Genomic DNA, 22,500 nt, shown 5'->3' with positions numbered 1-22,500 from the left:
CTATTGTTTGTACAGCTGAACGTGGTACCGCAGGCATTTGGAAATGACTCCGAAGGATGAACCAGACTAGTGGAGTTATACCATTTTTTTCTGAGGTCTTGGCTGATTTCTTTTGATTTTCCCATGATGTCAGGCAAAGAGGCACTGAGTTTGAAGGTAGGCCTTGAAATACATCCACAGGTACACCTCCAATTGACTCAAATTATGTCAATTAGCCTATCAGAAGCTTCTAAAGCCATGACATAATTTTCTGGTATTTTCCAAGCTGTTTAAAGGCACAGTCAACTTAGTGTATGTAAACTTCTGACCCACTGGAATTGTGATACAATGAATTATAAGTGAAATAATCTGTCTGTAAACAATTGTTGGAGAAATGACTTGTGTCATGCACAAAGTAGACGTCCTAACCGATTTGCCAAAACTATAGTTAGTTAACAATACATTTGTGGAGTCGTTGAAAAACGAGTTTTAATGACTCCAACCTAAGTGTATGTAAACTAGATATAATGACTCCAACCTAAGTGTATGTAAACTAGTTGTAATGACTCCAACCTAAGTGTATGTGTATGTAAACTAAGTGTATGTAATGACTCCAACCTAAGTGGATGTAAACTAGATATAATGACTCCAACCTAAGTGTATGTAAACTAGATATAATGACTCCAACCTAAGTGTATGTAAACTAGTTGTAATGACTCCAACCTAAGTGTATGTAAACTAGTTGTAATGACTCCAACCTAAGTGTATGTCAACTAGTAAACTAGTTTTAATGTTTTAATGACTCCAACCTAAGTGTATGTAAACTAGTTTTAATGACTCCAACCTAAGTGTATGTAAACTAGTTCTAATGACTCCAACCTAAGTGTATGTAAACTAGTTTTAATGACTCCAACCTAAGTGTATGTAAACTAGTTTTAATGACTCCAACCTAAGTGTATGTAAACTAGTTGTAATGACTCCAACCTAAGTGTATGTAAACTAGTTTTAATGACTCCAACCTAATGTATGTAAACTAGTTGTAATGACTCAACCTAAGTGTATGTAAACTAGTTGTAATGACTCCAACCTAAGTGTGTAAACTGTTTTAAACTAGTTGTAATGACTCCAACCTAAGTGTATGTAAACTAGTTGTAATGACTCCAACCTAAGTGTATGTAAACTAGTTGTAATGACTCCAACCTAAGTGTATGTAAACTAGTTTTAATGACTCCAACCTAAGTGTATGTAAACTAGTTTAATGACTCAACCTCAGTGTATGTAAACTAGTTCTAATGACTCAACCTAAAACTAGTGTATGTAAACTAGTTTTAATGACTCAACCTAAGTGTATGTAAACTAGTTTTAATGACTCCAACCTAAGTGTATGTAAACTAGTTCTAATGACTCCAACCTAAGTGTATGTAAACTAGTTTTAATGACTCCAACCTAAGTGTATGTAAACTAGTTTTAATGACTCCAACCTAAGTGTATGTAAACTAGTTCTAATGACTCCAACCTAAGTGTATGTAAACTAGTTTAATGACTCAACCTAAGTGTATGTAAACTAGTTTTAATGACCCAACCTAAGTGTATGTAAACTAGTTCTAATGACTCCAACCTAAGTGTATGTAAACTAGTTCTAATGACTCCAACCTAAGTGTATGTAAACTAGTTCTAATGACTCCAACCTAAGTGTATGTAAACTAGTTCTAATGACTCCAACCTAAGTGTATGTAAACTAGTTTTAATGACTAATGACTCTCAACCTAAGTGTATGTAAACTAGTTCTAATGACTCCAACCTAAGTGTGTATGTAAACTAGTTCTAATGACTCCAACCTAAGTGTATGTAAACTAGTTGTAATGACTAATGACTCTCCCAACCTAAGTGTATGTAAACTAGTTTTAATGACTCCAACCTAAGTGTATGTAAACTAGTTTTAATGACTCCAACCTAAGTGTATGTAAACTAGTTAAAATGACTCCAACCTAAGTGTATGTAAACTAGTTGTAATGACTCCAACCTAAGTGGATGTAAACTAGTTTATAATGACTCCAACCTAAGTGTATGTAAACTAGTTCTAATGACTTGTATGTAAACTAATGACTCCAACCTAAGTGTATGTAAACTAGTTCTAATGACTCCAACCTAAGTGTATGTAAACTAGTTTTAATGACTCCAACCTAAGTGTATGTAAACTAGTTCTAATGACTCCAACCTAAGTGTATGTAAACTAGTTCTAATGACTCCAACCTAAGTGTATGTAAACTAGTTCTAATGACTCCAACCTAATGATGTAAACTCCAACCTAAGTGTATGTAAACTAGTTTTAATGACTCCAACCTAAGTGTATGTAAACTAGTTTTAATGACTCCAACCTAAGTGTATGTAAACTAGTTCTAATGACTCCAACCTAAGTGTATGTAAACTAGTTTTAATGACTCCAACCTAAGTGTATGTAAACTAGTTGTAATGACTCCAACCTAAGTGTATGTAAACTAATGACTCCAACCTAAGTGTATGTAAACTAGTTTTAATGACTCCAACTAGTTTTAATGACTAAGTGTATGTAAACTAGTTTTAATGACTCCAACCTAAGTGTATGTAAACTAGTTTTAATGACTCCAACCTAAGTGTATGTAAACTGGTTCTAATGACTCCAACCTCAGTGTATGTAAACTAGTTCTAATGACTCAACCTAAGTGTATGTAAACTAGTTCTAATGACTCCAACCTAAGTGTATGTAAACTAGTTCTAATGACTCCAACCTAAGTGTATGTAAAACTAGTTCTAATGACTCCAACCTAAGTGTATGTAAACTAGTTTTAATGACTCCAACCTAAGTGTATGTAAACTAGTTTTAATGACTCCAACCTAAGTGTATGTAAACTTTCTAATGACTTCAACTGTATGTACGTCACAACAAACTTCCAACTGAACAAATCTTTTTGAAAATAAATGAGGTCATAACAAAATGAAGCAAAGCCTGGTAAATATACAACAGTAAACCTGTAGACGTATGCAATGGGTATGAACAAAACCTGACAATAAATCAACATAGGGGCTGTCTAGTTGTATGAATGACAAATGTATGTAAACTAGGAAGTTCAGGGAGGGAGGTGATGAAAAAAATGAAGCAAAGCCTGGTAAAACCTAAACCTGTATAAATGGGTTAGGTGGAGGAGACAGGGAGGAGGTGATGACGCAGGTGGAGAGACAGGTGACGCGTGGGACAGGGTGGAATGGAGGGAGTGAAGCAGACATTATGCACACACACATTCACACACACACACACACACTGACAAAGAGGAAGAGGAGGAGGTAAAGGAGGAAGAGGAGGAGGTAAAGGAGGAAGTATTTGTAACATGCACCTCTATTTTACGACCTTCTACGACCGTGCCGTGTAATTTGTCTCGCGCCCTGTCAGCGTCCGCACTATGCTCGAAAGTTACGAACCCAAAACCCTGCATGCAGGATGGAGAGGGAGAGAACAACATGCATGTTATTCATGTGTTTATAATCATTATTCATATTATTACTGTCATTACTCCAGTCAGTACAGAAAACAGCCTGGGCTGTTGTTCACTAGAATAACGCATGTTATTCATGTGTTTATAATCATTATTCATATTATTACTGTCATTACTCCAGTCAGTACAGAAAACAGCCTGGGCTGTTGTTCACTAGAATAAAAGGAGAAAAACATGTTGAAATGTAAAAAGATGAAGCACACTATTATAGGCCAGCTTCAGGCAGGAACCCCCTCTGCTTCAAAACGTTTTCCTTATCTTCTCTCCTCTAACACACATCTCTAACCTCTAGCCTCCTCTAAAACACATCTCTAACCTCTAGCGTCCTCTAAAACACATCTCTAACCACTAGCTTCCTCTAACACATCTATAACCTCGAGCTTCCTCTAACACACATCTCTAACCTCTAGCATCCTCTAACACATCTATAACCTCGAGCTTCCTCTAACACACATCTCTAACCTCTAGCTTCCTCTAACACATCTCTAACCTCTAGCTTCCTCTAAAACACATCTCTAACCACTAGCATCCTCTAACACATCTCTAACCTCTAGCTTCCTCTAAAACACATCTCTAACCTCTAGCTTCCTCTAACACATCTCTAACCTCTAGCTTCCTCTAACACACATCTCTAACCTCTAGCTTCCTCTAACACATCTATAACCTCTAGCTTCCTCTAACACATCTCTAACCTCTAGCATCCTCTATCACATCTATAACCTTGAGCTTCCTCTAACACACATCTCTAACCTCTAGCTTCCTCTAACACATCTCTAACCTCTAGCTTCCTCTAACACATCTCTAACCTCTAGCTTCCTCTAACACATCTCTAACCTCTAGCTTCCTCTAACACACATCTCTAACCTCTAGCTTCCTCTAACACACATCTCTAACCTCTAGCTTCCTCTAAAACACATCTCTAACCTCTAGCATCTTCTAACACATCTATAACCTCTAGCTTCCTCTAAAACACATCTCTAACCTCTAGCTTCCTCTAAAACACATCTCTAACCACTAGCTTCCTCTAACACATATCTCTAACCTCTAGCTCCCTCTAAAACACATCTCTAACCTCTAGCTTCCTCTAAAACACATCTCTAACCACTAGCTTCCTCTAACACACATCTCTAACCACTAGCTTCCTCTAACACACATCTCTAACCTCTAGCTTCCTCTAACACATCTCTAACCTCTAGCATCCTCTAACACATCTATAACCTCTAGCTTCCTCTAACACATCTCTAACCACTAGCTTCCTCTAACACATCTCTAACCTCTAGCTTCCTCTAACACACATCTCTAACCTCTAGCTTCCTCTAACACATCTCTAACCTCTAGCTTCCACTAACACATCTATAACCTCTAGCTTCCTCTAAAACACATCTCTAACCTCTAGCTCCCTCTAAAACACATCTCTAACCTCTAGCTTCCTCTAACACATCTCTAACCTCTAGCTTCCTCTAACACACATCATCTCTAACCTCTAGCTTCCTCTAACACATCTCTAACCTCTAGCTTCCTCTAACACACATCTCTAACCTCCTAGCTTCCTCTAATACATCTCTATACTCTAGCTTCCTCTAACACACATCTCTAACCTCTAGCTTCCTCTAAAACACATCTCTAACCTCTAGCTTCCTCTAACACATCTATAACCTCTAGCTTCCTCTAACACACATCTCTAACCTCTAGCTTCCTCTAACACATCTCTAACCTCTAGCTTCCTCTAAAACACAACTCTAACCTCTAGCTTCCTCTAATACATCTCTAACCTCTAGCTTCCTCTAACACATCTCTAACCTCTAGCTTCCTCTAACACATCTCTAACCTCTAGCTTCCTCTAAAACACAACTCTAACCTCTAGCTTCCTCTAACACATCTCTAACCTCTAGCTTCCTCTAACACACATCTCTAACCTCTAGCTTCCTCTAACACACATCTCTAACCTCTAGCTTCCTCTAACACACATCTCTAACCTCTAGCTTCCTCTAACACACATCTCTAACCTCTAGCTTCCTCTAACAACTACTATGCAGAAGAGAAACACAACGCGTCACCTACCTTAGAGCCCCGCTCGTTAAAAATGATTTCAACGTCTAAGATTTGACCAAATTGCTGGAAGGAAAGACAGAAAACAAAGCCAGAGTCAATGACATTCTTTAATGCAGGATTGTTCAGTGGTACAGCACATGGAGTAGCATTTAGCATGGAGTAGCATGGAGGAGCACTTATGGGAGATAACATCAGTAATTGTAGTGTAATACTCACGCCAAACATTTGCCTGAGGTCTGGGTCCCTGAATCTGAAGGGTATGTTGGAGACATGGAGACGCTTGGGCTGAGTCTTACTGTTACAACTGTCAGACGACTGGCTCTGCTGCTGACTGTCTGTCTGAGACACCTCCTCTGTCTGCTGGGGGGAGGGAGGGAGGGAGGGAGGGAGGGAGGGGAGGGAGGGAGGGAGGGGAGGAGGGAGGGAGGGAGGGAGGGAGAAACAGACAATGTTGGTTATTGACCACCTGCCTCAGACCTCAGAACAGCTAAGTCTTTTCCCTACACACTTAGAACAAGAAGGTGCTATCTAGAACCTCAAAGGGTTCTTCAGATGTCCCCATAGGAGAACCTTTTGAAGAACCATTTTTTGTTACTGGTAGAACTCTTTTGGTTCCAGGAAGAACACTTTTGGTTCCAGATAGAACCTTTACCCTAAAACCACAAAAGTGTACTTCCTGGAATCAAAAGGGTTCTACCTCTCCAGCTGAATAACCCTTTTGGAACCCTTTTTGTGTACCGTGTCAGGGTAGCCTAGTGGTTAGAGCGTTGGACTAGTAACTGAAAGGTTGCAAGTTCGAATCCCAGAGCTGACAAGGTACAAATCTGTCGCTCTGCCCCTGAACAGGCAACTAACCCACTGTTCCTAGGCCGTCATTGAAAATAAGAATTTGTTCTTAACCTCTTCGAGATAGGGGCGCTCTTTGAATTTTTGGATAAAAACGTTCCCATTTTAAACAAGATATTTTGTCACGAAAAGATGCTCGACGATGCATGGAATTGACAGCCTTGGAAAGACAAAACTCTGACGTTTCCAAAACTGCAAAGATATTATCTGTGAGTGCCCCAGAACTAATGCTACAGGCGAAACCAAGATGAAGTTTCATACTGGAAATGCCCCAGATTCTGAAGGCGCTGTGTTCCAATGTCTCCTTATATGGCTGTCAATGCGCCAGGAATGAGCCTGCCCTTTCTGTCTATTCCCCGAGGTGTCTGCAGCATTATGACGTGTTTGTAGGCATATCTTTGGAAGATTGACCATAAGAGACTACATTTACCTGGTGTCCCGCCCGGTGTCCTGTGTCGAAATTATTGCGTAATCTGTAGGTCCATGCGCATTCCATTTCTTCAGAAGAGAAAGTCAACTGCCACGAAGGATTTTATCGTCGATAGATATGTGAAAAACACCTTGAGGACCCAGTCCTCTACTGTCTATATATCATATAGAGACAGACCCAGTCCTCTACTGTCTATATATCCTATAGAGACAGACCCAGTCCTCTACTGTCTATATATCCTATAGACCCAGTCCTCTACTGTCTATATATCCTATAGAGACAGACCCAGTCCTCTACTGTCTATATATCCTATAGAGACAGACCCAGTCCTCTACTGTCTATATATCCCATAGAGACAGACCCAGTCATCTACTGTCTATATATCCTATAGACCCAGTCCTCTACTGTCTATATATCCTATAGAGACAGACCCAGTCCTCTACTGTCTATATATCCTATAGAGACAGACCCAGTCCTCTACTGTCTATATATCCTATAGACCCAGTCCTCTACTGTCTATATATCCTATAGAGACAGACCCAGTCCTCTACTGTCTATATATCCTATAGACCCAGTCCTCTACTGTCTATATATCCTATAGACCCAGTCCTCTACTGTCTATATATCCTATAGAGACAGACCCAGTCCTCTACTGTCTATATATCCTATAGACCCAGTCCTCTACTGTCTATATATCATATATACCCAGTCCTCTACTGTCTATATATCCTATAGAGATAGACCCAGTCCTCTACTGTCTATATATCATATAGAGACAGACCCAGTCCTCTACTGTCTATATATCCTATAGAGACAGACCCAGTCCTCTCAGATGCTGAAACCATAAGGAACAAATATCACACACACACAGTACAGTCGGCTTCACGCTCTAACCCAGTTACAGAAAGAGAATACTTCCATTCCTCAACTCTGGGCTCAGAATACTGTGTGTTTACAGGGGAGGAAGCATAAGGCTGACAGGCTGCTGCCACACACACACACACACACACACACACACACACACACACACACACACACACACACACACACACACACACACACACACACACACACACACACACACACACACACACACACACACATACACACACACGCATGCACGCACGCACGCACACACACACGCACACACACACACACACACGTACGCAGCAGCGTGTGCCATCTGTGGAACATTAATTGTACAGGCAGTGGACGCCTACACTTCAAACCAGGAAATAAAACAAAGATAACTATATATCTGGTCTTTTTCTGCAGCATCAGAAGTTTCATCTAATAGTCAGAGGGGGAGAAGAGAGACGTGTTTTTGACATATTGCTGGAGAGAAGGAATGAAAGGAGAGAGAGAGAAACAGACACTGATGACTGGAGAGAACTGAGACTTTAGGGAGGGAGGGAGGGGCGGAGAGAGAGAGACGGGACGGAGGGAGAGAGTGAGAAACAGACACTGATGACTGGAGAGAACTGAGACTCTAGTGAAGGAGGGAGGGAGGGAGGGAGGGAGGGAGGGGAGGGAGGAGGGAGGGAGGGACACTGATGACTGGAGAGAACTGAGACTCTAGGGAGGGAAGGAGGTGAGGAGGGAGGGAGGTGGGGAGGGAGGGAGGGAGAGACGGACACTGATGACTGGAGAAAACTGACACTAGGGAAGGAGGGGGGGGCGGAGAGAGAGAGAAACAGACACTGATGACTGGAGAGAACTGAGACTCTAGGGAAGGAGGGAGGGAGGGAGGGAGAGAGAGACGGACACTGATGACTGGAGAGAACTGAGACTCTAGGGAGGGAGGGAGGGAGGGAGGGAGGGAGGGAGGGAGGGAGGGAGGGAGGGAGACGGACACTAATGACTGGAGAGAACTGAGACTCTATGGAGGGAGGGAGGGAGGGAGGGAGGGAGGGAGGGAGGGAGGGAGGGAGGGAGGGAGGGAGGGAGGGAGGGAGGGGTGGCGAGAGAGAGAGAAACAGACACTGATGACTGGAGAGAACTGAGACTTTAGGGAAGGAGGGAAGGAGGGAAGGAGGGAAGGAGGGAGAGAGAAACAGACACTGATGACTGGAGAGAACTGAGACTCTAGGGAGGGAGGGGCAGAGAGAGAGAGAGAGAAACAGACACTGATGACTGGAGAGAACTATCATTGACTATATACATACCCAGTGTCTAACAGAGCTATAGGTGTACCAACTATAGGAGTCCCCTTGAAGCCTATCATTAACTATATACATACCCAGTGTCTAACAGAGCTATAGGTGTACCTACTATAGGAGTCCCCTTGAAGCCTATCATTGACTATGTACATACCCAGTGTCTAACAGAGCTATAGGTGTACCTACTATAGGAGTCCCCTCGAAGCCTATCATTGACTATGTACATACCCAGTGTCTAACAGAGCTATAGGTGTACCTACTATAGGAGTCCCCTCGAAGCCTATCATTGACTATGTACATACCCAGTGTCTAACAGAGCTATAGGTGTACCTACTATAGAGTCCCCTCGAAGCCTATCATTGACTATGTACATACCCAGTGTCTAACAGAGCTATAGGTGTACCTACTATAGGAGTCCCCTCGAAGCCTATCATTGACTATGTACATACCCAGTGTCTAACAGAGCTATAGGTGTACCTACTATAGGAGTCCCCTTGAAGCCTATCATTGACTATGTACATACCCAGGATGTAACAGAGCTATAGGTGTACCTACCATAGGAGTCCCCTTGAAGCCTATCATTGACTATGTACATAACCAGTGTCTAACAGAGCTATAGGTGTACCTACTATAGGAGTCCCCTTGAAGCCTATCATTGACTATGTACATACCCCAGGATGTAACAGAGCTATAGGTGTACCTACCATAGGAGTCCCCTTGAAGCCTATCATTGACTATGTACATACCCAGTGTCTAACAGAGCTATAGGTGTACCTACTATAGGAGTCCCCTTGAAGCCTATCATTGACTATGTACATACCCAGGATGTAACAGAGCTATAGGTGTACCTACTATAGAGTCCCCTTGAAGCCTATCATTGACTATGTACATACCCAGGATGTAACAGAGCTATAGGTGTACCTACCATAGGAGTCCCCTCGAAGCCTATCATTGACTATGTACATACCCAGGATGTAACAGAGCTATAGGTGGTTGTGTCTAGGGAGGCATATTGGGGAGGGGATGCTGTTACCTCCAGGTAGGTGGTTGTGTCTAGGGGGCATATTGGGGAGGGGATGCTGTTACCTCCAGGTAGGTGGTTGTGTCTAGGGGGCATATTGGGGAGGGGATGCTGTTACCTCCAGGTAGGTGGTTGTGTCTAGGGGCATATTGGGGAGGGGATGCTGTTACCTCCAGGTAGGTGGTTGTGTCTAGGGGGCATATTGGGGAGGGATGCTGTTACCTCCAGGTAGGTGGTTGTGTCTAGGGGGCATATTGGAGAGGGGATGCTGTTACCTCCAGGTAGGTGGTTGTGTCTAGGGGGCATATTGGGGAGGGGATGCTGTTACCTCCAGGTAGGTGGTTGTGTCTAGGGGGCATATTGGGGAGGGGATGCTGTTACCTCCAGGTAGGTGGTTGTGTCTAGGGGGCATATTGGGGAGGGGATGCTGTTACCTCCAGGTAGGTGGTTGTGTCTAGGGGGCATATTGGGGAGGGGATGCTGTTACCTCCAGGTGTGATGGCATTCTCTCTCTCTCTCTCTCTCTCTCTCTCTCTCTCTCTCTCTCTCTCTCTCTCTCTCTCTCTCTCTCTCTCTCTCTCTCTCTCTCTCTCTCTCTCTCTCTCTCTCTCTCTCTCTCTCTCTCTCTCTCTCTCTCTCTCTCAGTCTCACTCTTTCAGTCAGTCGCTCTCTCGCTCTCTCTCTCTCTGTCTCACTCTCTCAGTCTCTCTCTTTCTGTCTCAGTCTCTCTCTCTCTCTCTCTCTTTCTCTCTCTCGCTTCTTTAACAGAGAGCAGACAGTGGAGTGGGGGATGACGTCACTCTATAAACAGGCCAGCCAGATGAGGTAATCTCTCTCTACTCCCCCACCTCGCTCTCTCTCTCTCTCTCCCCCACCTCTCTCTCTCTCTCTCTACTCCCCCCACCTCTCTCTCTGTCTCTCGCTCTCTCTCTCTCTCTACTCCCCCCACCTCTCTCTCTGTCTCTATCTCTCTCTCTACTCCCCCACCTCTCTCTCTGTCTCTATCTCTCTCTCTACTCCCCACCTCTCTCTCTATCTCTCCGTCTCTCGCGCTCTCTCTTGCCTCGTGCCTCAACATATAGACTCAGACTATAGAGCGGCGAGAGAAAGAGAGAGGGGTGAGTGGGATAGAGAAAGACAGAGTGGGAAAGCGGACTAAAGAAACAGGGAAAGGAGAGGGTTGATTAAGTGTAAGACGGAGAGAGAAATAAAGACAGACGCGGGGCGGGGTAATGAGAGTTTGAGGGGGAAAGGAGAGGGAGCGGTTTTCCAGATGTACAACTCATTTTCCTGCTCTGTGTCTTTCCATAACTAGAGTTATGAGAAGTGTGATGCTACACACTCTCTCCTTCTCCCCTCTCTCCTTCTCCCTCTCCTCCCCTCTCTCCTTCTCCCCCTCTCTCTCCGTCTCCCCTCTCCTTCTCCCCTCTCTCCTTCTCCCCTCTCCTCCCCTCTCTCCGTCTCCCTCTCTCTCCTTCTCCCCTCTCTCCTTCTCCCCTCTCTCCTTATCCCCTCTCTCCTTCTCCCTTCTCCCCTCTCCTCCCCTCTCTCTGTCTCCCTCTCTCCTTCTCCCCTCTCCTCCCCTCTCTCCTTCTCCCCTCTCCTCCCCTCTCTCCATCTCCCCTCTCCCCTTCTCCCCTCTCTCCTTCTCCCCTCTCCTCCCCTCTCTCTTTCTCCCCTCTCCTCCCCTCTCTCCGTCTCCCCTCTCTCCTTCTCCCCTCTCCTCCCCTCTCTCCGTCTCCCCTCTCTCCTTCTCCCCTCTCCTCCCCTCTCTCCTTCTCTCTCCCTCTCTCCTTCTCTCTTCCTCTCCCTGTCTCTCTCAAATCCTCTGATTCCGTCTCTCTCATCTCTCCTTTTCCCCTCTCTCCTCTCTCTCCTTCTCCCCTCTCTCAGTCTCTCTCACTCTGCGCTCTCTCCTTCTCCCTCTTTCCGTCTCTCTCCGTCTCCCTCTAGCCTTCATCACTTCTCTTCTCCTAGTTCTCTCCTTCATTACTTCTCTTCTCCTAGTTCTCTCCTTCATTACTTCTCTTCTCCTAGTTCTCTCCTTCTCTCTTCCTCTCCCCTCTTCCGTCTCTCTCCGTCTCCCCTCTAGCCTTCATCACTTCTCTTCTCCTAGTTCTCTCCTTCATTACTTCTCTTCTCCTAGTTCTCTCCTTCATCACTTCTCTTCTCCTAGTTCTCTCCTTCATCACTTCTCTTCTCCTAGTTCTCTCCTTCATCACTTCTCTTCTCCTAGTTCTCTCCATCACTTCTCTTCTCCTAGTTTTCTCCTTCATCACTTCTCCTAGTTCTCTCCTTCATCACTTCTCTGCTCCTAGTTCTCTCCTTCATCACTTCTCTTCTCCTAGTTCTCTCCTTCATTACTTCTCTTCTCCTAGTTCTCTCCTTCATCACTTCTCTTCTCCTAGTTCTCTCCTTCATCACTTCTCTTCTCCTAGTTCTCTCCTTCATCACTTCTCTTCTCCCTAGTGCTCTCCTTCATCACTTCTCCTAGTTCACTCCTTCATCACTTCTCTGCTCCTAGTTCTCTCCTTCATCACTTCTCTTCTCCTAGTTCTCTCCTTCATTACTTCTCTTCTCCTAGTTCTCTCCTTCATTACTTCTCTGCTCCTAGTTCTCTCCTTCATCACTTCTCTTCTCCTAGTTATCTCCTTCATTACTTCTCTTCTCCTAGTTCTCTCCTTCATTACTTCTCTTCTCCTAGTTATCTCATTCAATCTACCTCTCCCCTCTCTTCATCACTTCTCTTCTCCTAGTTCTCTCCTTCATCACTTCTCTTCTCCTAGTTCTCTCCTTCATCACTTCTCTGCTCCTAGTTCTCTCCTTCATCACTTCTCTTCTCCTAGTTATCTCATTCAATCTACCTCTCCCCTCTCTTCATCACTTCTCTTCTCCTAGTTCTCTCCTTCATCACTTCTCTTCTCCTAGTTCTCTCCTTCATCACTTCTCTGCTCCTAGTTCTCTCCTTCATCACTTCTCTTCTCCTAGTTCTCTCCTTCATTACTTCTCTTCTCCTAGTTCTCTCCTTCATTACTTCTCTTCTCCTAGTTCTCTCCTTCATCACTTCTCTTCTCCTAGTTCTCTCCTTCATCACTTATCTTCTCCTAGTTCTCTCCTTCATCACTTATCTTCTCCTAGTTCTCTCCTTCATCACTTCTCTTCTCCTAGTTCTCTCCTTCATCACTTCTCTTCTCCTAGTTCTCTCCTTCATCACTTCTCTTCTCCTAGTTCTCTCCTTCATCACTTCTCTTCTCCTAGTTCTCTCCTTCATCACTTCTCTTCTCCTAGTTCTCCTTCATCACTTATCTTCTCCTAGTTCTCCTTCATCACTTATCTTCTCCTAGTTCTCCTTCATCACTTATCTTCTCCTAGTTCTCTCCTTCATCACTTCTCTTCTCCTAGTTCTCTCCTTCATCACGTATCTTCTCTAGTTCTCCTTCATCATTTATCTTCTCCTAGTTCTCCTTCATCACTTATCTTCTCCTAGTTCTCTCCTTCATCACTTCTCTTCTCCTAGTTCTCTCCATCACTTATCTTCTCCTAGTTCTCTCCTTCATTACTTCTCTTCTCCTAGTTCTCTCCTTCATCACTTATCTTCTCCTAGTTCTCCTTCATCACTTCTCTTCTCCTAGTTCTCTCCTTCATCACTTATCTTCTCCTAGTTCTCCTTCATCACTTCTCTTCTCCTAGTTCTCCTTCATCACTTCTCTTCTCCTAGTTCTCCTTCATCACTTATCTTCTCCTAGTTCTCTCCTTCATCACTTATCTTCTCCTAGTTCTCTCCTTCATCACTTATCTTCTCCTAGTTCTCTCCTTCATCACTTATCTTCTCCTAGTTCTCTCCTTCATCACTTATCTTCTCCTAGTTCTCTCCTTCATCACTTATCTTCTCCTAGTTCTCTCCTTCATCACTTATCTTCTCCTAGTTCTCTCCTTCATCACTTCTCTTCTCCTAGTTCTCTCCTTCATCACTTATCTTCTCCTAGTTCTCCTTCATCACTTCTCTTCTCCTAGTTCTCTCCTTCATCACTTATCTTCTCCTAGTTCTCCTTCATCACTTCTCTTCTCCTAGTTCTCTCCTTCATCACTTCTCTTCTCCTAGTTCTCCTTCATCACTTATCTTCTCCTAGTTCTCTCCTTCATCACTTCTCTTCTCCTAGTTCTCTCCTTCATCACTTCTCTTCTCCTAGTTCTCCTTCATCACTTATCTTCTCCTAGTTCTCTCCTTCATCACTTATCTTCTCCTAGTTCTCTCCTTCATCACTTCTCTTCTCCTAGTTCTCCTTCATCACTTCTCTTCTCCTAGTTCTCCTTCATCACTTCTCTTCTCCTAGTTCTCTCCTTCATCACTTCTCTTCTCCTAGTTCTCTCCTTCATCACTTCTCTTCTCCTAGTTCTCTCCTTCATCACTTCTCTTCTCCTAGTTCTCTCCTTCATCACTTATCTTCTCCTAGTTCTCTCCTTCATCACTTATCTTCTCCTAGTTCTCTCCTTCATCACTTCTCTTCTCCTAGTTCTCCTTCATCACTTATCTTCTCCTAGTTCTCCTTCATCACTTCTCTTCTCCTAGTTCTCTCCTTCCAAGCTAAAGACTAATAACACATGCATGAAACAACTTTAAAAAGACAAGAAAATAAAAACTAAACGTTTTTTCTCAGTGCTTGAGGGAGAAAATATTTCTCATTACCATGCAAACTAATACTGGATTGTATTGCACTCTGGGTGAATGGCAATATCCATATTTATGATAGAGAGAGGGATGATAAATCAAATGACTACCACAGGATGTTTGTGTCTAGACGGAAGCATTCCAAAAAACAGCTTTCAACATCAGATGAATTCTATTAATGAAACAACGAATCAGAACACAGCTTGAGACCTGCAGTAAAGGCCTCGGATAACCTGGTGCTCTGAGGAGAATAGTGTACACTAGGTACAATTCTGCATCCTTGTGAAGGGTATAGTGTACACTAGGTACAATTCTGCATCCTTGTGAAGGGTATAGTGTACACTAGGTACAATTCTGCATCCTTGTGAAGGGTATAGTGTACACTAGGTACAATTCTGCATCCTTGTGAAGGGTATAGTGTACACTAGGTACAAATCTGCATCCTTGTGAAGGGTATAGTGTACACTAGGTACAAATCTGCATCCTTGTGAAGGGTATAGTGTACACTAGGTACAATTCTGCATCCTTGTGAAGGGTATAGTGTACACTAGGTCCAAATCTGCATCCTTGTGAAGGGTATAGTGTACACTAGGTCCAATTCTGCATCCTTGTGAAGGGTATAGTGTACACTAGGTACAATTCTGCAGCCTTGTGAAGGGTATAGTGTACACTAGGTACAATTCTGCAGCCTTGTGAATGGTATAGTGTACACTAGGTACAATTCTGCATCCTTGTGAAGGGTATAGTGTACACTAGGTCCAAATCTGCATCCTTGTGAAGGGTATAGTGTACACTAGGTCCAATTCTGCATCCTTGTGAAGGGGTATAGTGTACACTAGGTACAATTCTGCATCCTTGTGAAGGGTATAGTGTACACTAGGTACAAATCTGCATCCTTGTGAAGGGTATAGTGTACACTAGGTCCAAATCTGCATCCTTGTGAAGGGTATAGTGTACACTAGGTCCAAATCTGCATCCTTGTGAAGGGTATAGTGTACACTAGGTCCAAATCTGCATCCTTGTGAAGGGTAGAGTGTACACTAGGTACAATTCTGCATCCTTGTGAAGGGTATAGTGTACACTAGGTACAAATCTGCATCCTTGTGAAGGGTATAGTGTACACTAGGTCCAATTCTGCATCCTTGTGAAGGGTATAGTGTACACTAGGTACAATTCTGCATCCTTGTAAAGGGTATAGTGTACACTAGGTACAAATCTGCATCCTTGTGAAGGGTATAGTGTACACTAGGTACAATTCTGCATCCTTGTGAAGGGTATAGTGTACACTAGGTACAATTCTGCAGCCTTGTGAAGGGTATAGTGTACACTAGGTACAATTCTGCAGCCTTGTGAAGGGTATAGTGTACACTAGGTACAATTCTGCAGCCTTGTGAATGTTATAGTGTACACTAGGTACAATTCTGCATCCTTGTGAAGGGTATAGTGTACACTAGGTCCAAATCTGCATCCTTGTGAAGGGTATAGTGTACACTAGGTCCAATTCTGCATCCTTGTGAAGGGTATAGTGTACACTAGGTACAAATCTGCATCCTTGTGAAGGGTATGGTGTACACTAGGTCCAATTCTGCATCCTTGTGAAGGGTATAGTGTACACTAGGCACAATTCTCCAGCCCTGTGAAGGGTATAGTGTACACTATGTCCAAATCTGCATCCTTGTGAAGGGTATAGTGTACACTAGGTACAATTCTGCATCCTTGTGAAGGGTATAGTGTACACTAGGTACAAATCTGCATCCTTGTGAAGGGTATAGTGTACACTAGGTACAATTCTGCAGCCTTGTGAAGGGTATAGTGTACACTAGGTACAATTCTGCATCCTTGTGAAGGGTATAGTGTACACTAGGTACAAATCTGCATCCTTGTGAAGGGTATAGTGTACACTACGTCCAATTCTGCATCCTTGTGAAGGGTATAGTGTACACTAGGTACAATTCTGCAGCCTTGGGAAGGGTATAGTGTACACTAGGTACAATTCTGCAGCCTTGTGAATGTTATAGTGTACACTAGGTACAATTCTGCATCCTTGTGAAGGGTATAGTGTACACTAGGTACAAATCTGCATCCTTGTGAAGGGTATAGTGTACACTAGGTACAATTCTGCATCCTTGTGAAGGGTATAGTGTACACTAGGTACAAATCTGCATCCTTGTGAAGGGTATAGTGTACACTAGGTACAAATCTGCATCCTTGTGAAGGGTATAGTGTACACTAGGTACAATTCTGCAGCCTTGTGAAGGGTATAGTGTACACTAGGTACAATTCTGCAGCCTTGTGAAGGGTATAGTGTACACTAGGTACAATTCTGCAGCCTTGTGAAGGGTATAGTGTACACTAGGTACAATTCTGCATCCTTGTGAAGGGTATAGTGTACACTAGGTACAATTCTGCATCCTTGTGAAGGGTATAGTGTACACTAGGTACAATTCTGCAGCCTTGTGAAGGGTATAGTGTACACTAGGTACAATTCTGCAGCCTTGTGAAGGGTATAGTGTACACTAGGTACAATTCTGCATCATTGTGAAGGGTATAGTGTACACTAGGTACAAATCTGCATCCTTGTGAAGGGTATAGTGTACACTAGGTCCAATTCTGCATCCTTGTGAAGGGTATAGTGTACACTAGGTACAATTCTGCAGCCTTGTGAAGGGTATAGTGTACACTAGGTACAATTCTGCAGCCTTGTGAATGTTATAGTGTACACTAGGTACAATTCTGCATCCTTGTGAAGGGTATAGTGTACACTAGGTCCAAATCTGCATCCTTGTGAAGGGTATAGTGTACACTAGGTCCAATTCTGCATCCTTGTGAAGGGTATAGTGTACACTAGGTACAAATCTGCATCCTTGTGAAGGGTATGGTGTACACTAGGTCCAATTCTGCATCCTTGTGAAGGGTATAGTGTACACTAGGCACAATTCTGCAGCCCTGTGAAGGGTATAGTGTACACTATGTCCAAATCTGCATCCTTGTGAAGGATATAGTGTACACTAGGTACAATTCTGCATCCTTGTGAAGGGTATAGTGTACACTATGTCCAAATCTGCATCCTTGTGAAGGGTATAGTGTACACTAGGTACAATTCTGCATCCTTGTGAAGGGTATAGTGTACACTATGTCCAAATCTGCATCCTTGTGAAGGGTATAGTGTACACTAGGTACAATTCTGCATCCTTGTGAAGGGTATAGTGTACACTAGGTACAATTCTGCATCCTTGTGAAGGGTATCACTAGGTACAATTCTGCATCCTTGTGAAGGGTATAGTGTACACTATGTCCAAATCTGCATCCTTGTGAAGGGTATAGTGTACACTAGGTACAATTCTGCATCCTTGTGAAGGGTATAGTGTACACTATGTCCAAATCTGCATCCTTGTGAAGGGTATAGTGTACACTAGGTACAATTCTGCATCCTTGTGAAGGGTATAGTGTACACTAGGTCCAACTCTGCATCCTTGTGAAGGGTATAGTGTACACTAGGTCCAATTCTGCAGCCTTGTGAAGGGTATAGTGTACACTAGGTACAATTCTGCAGTCTTGTGAAGGGTATAGTGTACTCGCACACACACACACACACACACACACACACACACACACACACACACACACACACACACACACACACACACACACACACACACACACACACACACACACACACACACACCTTACTATGGCCGAGACGATCTGGTGTATACAAAAGTATTATATAACAGTAATAGGGTGCCTTCCTTATTCTAATATGGATTAAATGAATAAAATGACTTGTCTATCTACACACAGTACCTCATAATGACATCACAATACCCCATAATGACATCACAATACCCCATAATGACATCACAATACCCCATAATGACATCACAATACCCCATAATGACATCACAATACCCCATAATGACATCACAATACCCCATAATGACATCACAATATCCCATAATGACCAAACGAAAACAGTCAGTTGAGAACAAAATCTTATTTACAATGACGGCCTACACCGGCCAAGCCCGGACGATGGTGGATCAATGCACCACTTAGATCAATGTACTACTTCATTGATCATCCTTGAGATGCTTCTACTACTTGATTTGAGAACACCTGTGGTAAATTCAATTGATTGGACATGATTTGGAAAGGCACACACCTGTCTATATAAAGGAACCACAGTTGACAGTGCATGTCAGAGCAAAAAACCAAGCCATGAGGTCGAAGGAATTGTCCTTAGAGCTCCAAGACAGGATTGTGTCGAGGCACAGATCTGGGGAAGGGTACCAAAAAAAGGTCTGCAACATTGAAGGTCCCCAAGAACCCAATGGCCTCCGTCATTCTTAAAGTGAAGAAGTTTGGAACCACCAAGACCTTTCCAGAGCTGGCCTCCCAGCCAAACTGTGCAATAGGGGAGAAGGGCCTTGGTCAGGGAGGTGACCAAGAACCCGATGGTCACTCTGACAGAGCCCCAGAGTTACTCTGTGGAGATGGGAGAACCTTCCAGAAAGACAACCATCTCTACAGCACTCCACCAATTAGGCCTTTATGGCCAGACAGAAGCCACTCCTCTGTAAAAGGCACAGCACAGTACGCTTGATGTTTGCCAAAAGGCACCTAAAGACTCTCAGACCTCTGGTCTGATGAAACCAGTACTCTTTGGCCTGGATTCCAAGTGTCACGTCTGGAGGAAACCTGGCACCATCCCTACAGTGAAGCATGGTGGTGGCAACATCATGCTGTGGGGATGTTTTTCAGCGGCAGGAACTGGTAGACTCGTTAGGATCGAGACAAAGATGAACGGAGCAAAGTACTGAAAGTTCCTTGGTGAAAACCTGCTCCAGAGCTTTCAGGACCTCAGACTGGGACGAAGGTCAACAACAACAGCTAACACAACCACTTCAAGAGGAAGCTGGACACTGTTGTTCAGAGGAGCTAGCCAACAACAACAGCTAACACAACCACTTCAAGAGGAAGCTGGACACTGTTGTTCAGAGGAGCTAGCCAACAACAACAGCTAACACAACCACTTCAAGAGGAAGCTGGACACTGTTGTTCAGAGGAGCTAGCCAACAACAACAGCTAACACAACCACTTCAAGAGGAAGCTGGACACTGCTGTTCAGAGGAGCTAGCCAACAACAACAGCTAACACAACCACCTCAAGCGGAAGCTGGAAAGACTGTAAACTAGCAGCACTTAATTTTGTTTTACCCCCTTTTTCCATTTCCATGTCTTTGTTTTAGGTTTATTCCATAAAAATGATGCCATCTGATTCATGATTTCGACGGGCTGAGAAGTGCTGCCTGCCTGCAGGTCTCGTCCCGACTCCCGACACGTTCATTACTATGCGATAGCTGGAGATCGAATTTAAATACTGAAACAATGTTGTAAATGTCAGAGAGACAGACAGCAAGGTTGATATAAATCTCCGCTGTTGAAAACTAAATGTTAGTCTTAAAGAAATGGGAGATAATGTCTGGATTACTTTTATAGTGGAGATCAAGTTTATAAATTGCCTGGCTGGGCTGATGAGATAGTGGATTGCGCAGTCAGATGGAACAGAATAAATGGGCATTTTAACATTATAGATTTAGCCGGTGCTAACCAATCAGCATTCAGGATTAGACCCACCTGTTGTATAAAATAGTAATATATAACAGTAATATATAACAGTAATATACAGTATGCCAGTAACAGTATATATCCAAGATGTTGTAATGAAGTAGAGATGTCTTACTGTGGCTGTGGCTGAGACGGTCTGTATCCTGGTGTCCTGTCCACTCTGTTCACTGTGGTTCTGTGAAGTGGGGTACATGTTGAGGGTGTGTTCGCTGACGGGGGGCTGTCCTGTGTAGTCGGGGGGCGCAGGGTGAGGGTGTGAGGCGGTGAACTCAGCGGGCAGGCCGTTCTGAGGGGGGCAAATTGGGCGGAGGGGTACGGCTGAGTCCTGGAGTCTGGAGGGGAGGGGCCTCCTGGTTACCCTGCAGGGGGAGAGGAGGGAGAGAGGGGAGAGAGTTAGTACCAGACCAGATTGAACAATTAATACAAAGCAAGTCAGCCAGTCATCCATTCAGTGAGCCAGTCAGTAAGTCAACCAGCCAGCCAGTCAACCAACCAACCAGTCAACCAACCAGCCAGTCAACCAACCAGCCAGTCAGGTCAGTAAGTCAACCAGCCAGTCAACCAACCAACCAGCCAGTCAACCAGCCAGTCAACCAGCCAGTCAACCAGCCAGTCAACCAACCAGCCAGTCAGGTCAGTAAGTCAACCAGCCAGTCAACCAACCAACCAGCCAGTCAACCAGCCAGTCAACCAGCCAGCCAGTCAACCAACCAGCCAGCCAGGTCAGTAAGTCAACCAGCCAGTCAACCAACCAACCAGTCAACCAACCATCCAGTCAACCAGCCAGTCAACCAGCCAGTCAACCAACAAACCAGCCAGTCAACCAACCAGCCAGTCAACCAACCATCCAGCCAGTCAACCAACCAACCAGCATGTCAGACAGCCAATAACTAATTTGCCAGCCAAACCAGCCAGCTAACCAATCAGTCAGTCGGACAGCAATACAGTCAATCAATAAGCCAGTCAGCCAACCGGCATCACCATCTATTTTACTAGCAGGCTTCTCTTACACCACCATCTATTTTACTAGCAGGCTTCTCCTACACCACCATCTATTTTACTAGCAGGCTTCTCTTACACTACCATCTATTATACTAGCAGGCTTCTCTCACACCACCATCTATTATACTAGCAGGCTTCTCTCACACCACAATCTATTTTACTAGCAGGCTTCTCTCACACCACCATCTATTTTACTAGCAGGCTTCTCCCACATCACCATCTATTATACTAGCAGGCTTCTCCTACACCACCATCTATTTTACTAGCAGGCTTCTCCTACACCACCATCTATTTTACTAGCAGGCTTCTCCTACACCACCATCTATTTTACTAGCAGGCTTCTCCTACACCACCATCTATTTTACTAGCAGGCTTCTCCTACACCACCATCTATTTTACTAGCAGGCTTCTCCTACACCACCATCTATTTTACTAGCAGGCTTCTCCTACACCACCATCTATTTTACTAGCAGGCTTCTCTCACACCACAATCTATTTTACTAGCAGGCTTCTCTTACACTACCATCTATTATACTAGCAGGCTTCTCTTACACTACCATCTATTTTACTAGCAGGCTTCTCTTACACTACCATCTATTATACTAGCAGGCTTATCTTACACCACCATCTATTATACTAGCAGGCTTCTCCTACACCACCATCTATTTTACTAGCAGGCTTCTCTTACACCACCATCTATTTTACTAGCAGGCTTCTCTTACACCACCATCTATTTTACTAGCAGGCTTCTCTCACACCACCATCTATTTTACTAGCAGGCTTCTCCTACACCACCATCTATTTTACTAGCAGGCTTCTCCTACACCACCATCTATTTTACTAGCAGGCTTCTCTCACACTACCATCTATTATACTAGCAGGCTTCTCTCACACCACCATCTATTATACTAGCAGGCTTCTCTTACACCACCATCTATTTTACTAGCAGGCTTCTCTCACACCACCATCTATTTTACTAGCAGGCTTCTCTTACACCACCACCTATTTTACTAGCAGGCTTCTCCTACACCACCATCTATTTTACTAGCAGGCTTCTCTCACACCACCATCTATTTTACTAGCAGGCTTCTCCTACACCACCATCTATTATACTAGCAGGCTTCTCTCACACCACCATCTATTTTACTAGCAGGCTTCTCCTACACCACCATCTATTTTACTAGC

General features: G+C 43.8%; 1 pseudogene; it reads right to left on the bottom strand.

The window, feature by feature from the left end:
• The window catches only part of LOC127920042 (RNA binding protein fox-1 homolog 1-like), a 55,917-nt pseudogene that overhangs the window by 28,634 nt on the left and 4,783 nt on the right, over positions 1–22,500 (bottom strand).

This window comes from Oncorhynchus keta, unplaced genomic scaffold (assembly GCF_023373465.1).
Source record: "Oncorhynchus keta strain PuntledgeMale-10-30-2019 unplaced genomic scaffold, Oket_V2 Un_contig_1817_pilon_pilon, whole genome shotgun sequence".
NCBI classification, from domain to species: domain Eukaryota; kingdom Metazoa; phylum Chordata; class Actinopteri; order Salmoniformes; family Salmonidae; genus Oncorhynchus; species Oncorhynchus keta.
The sequence above is the reverse complement of the archived record's forward strand: the minus strand, read 5'-3'. Positions and strand labels throughout refer to the sequence as shown.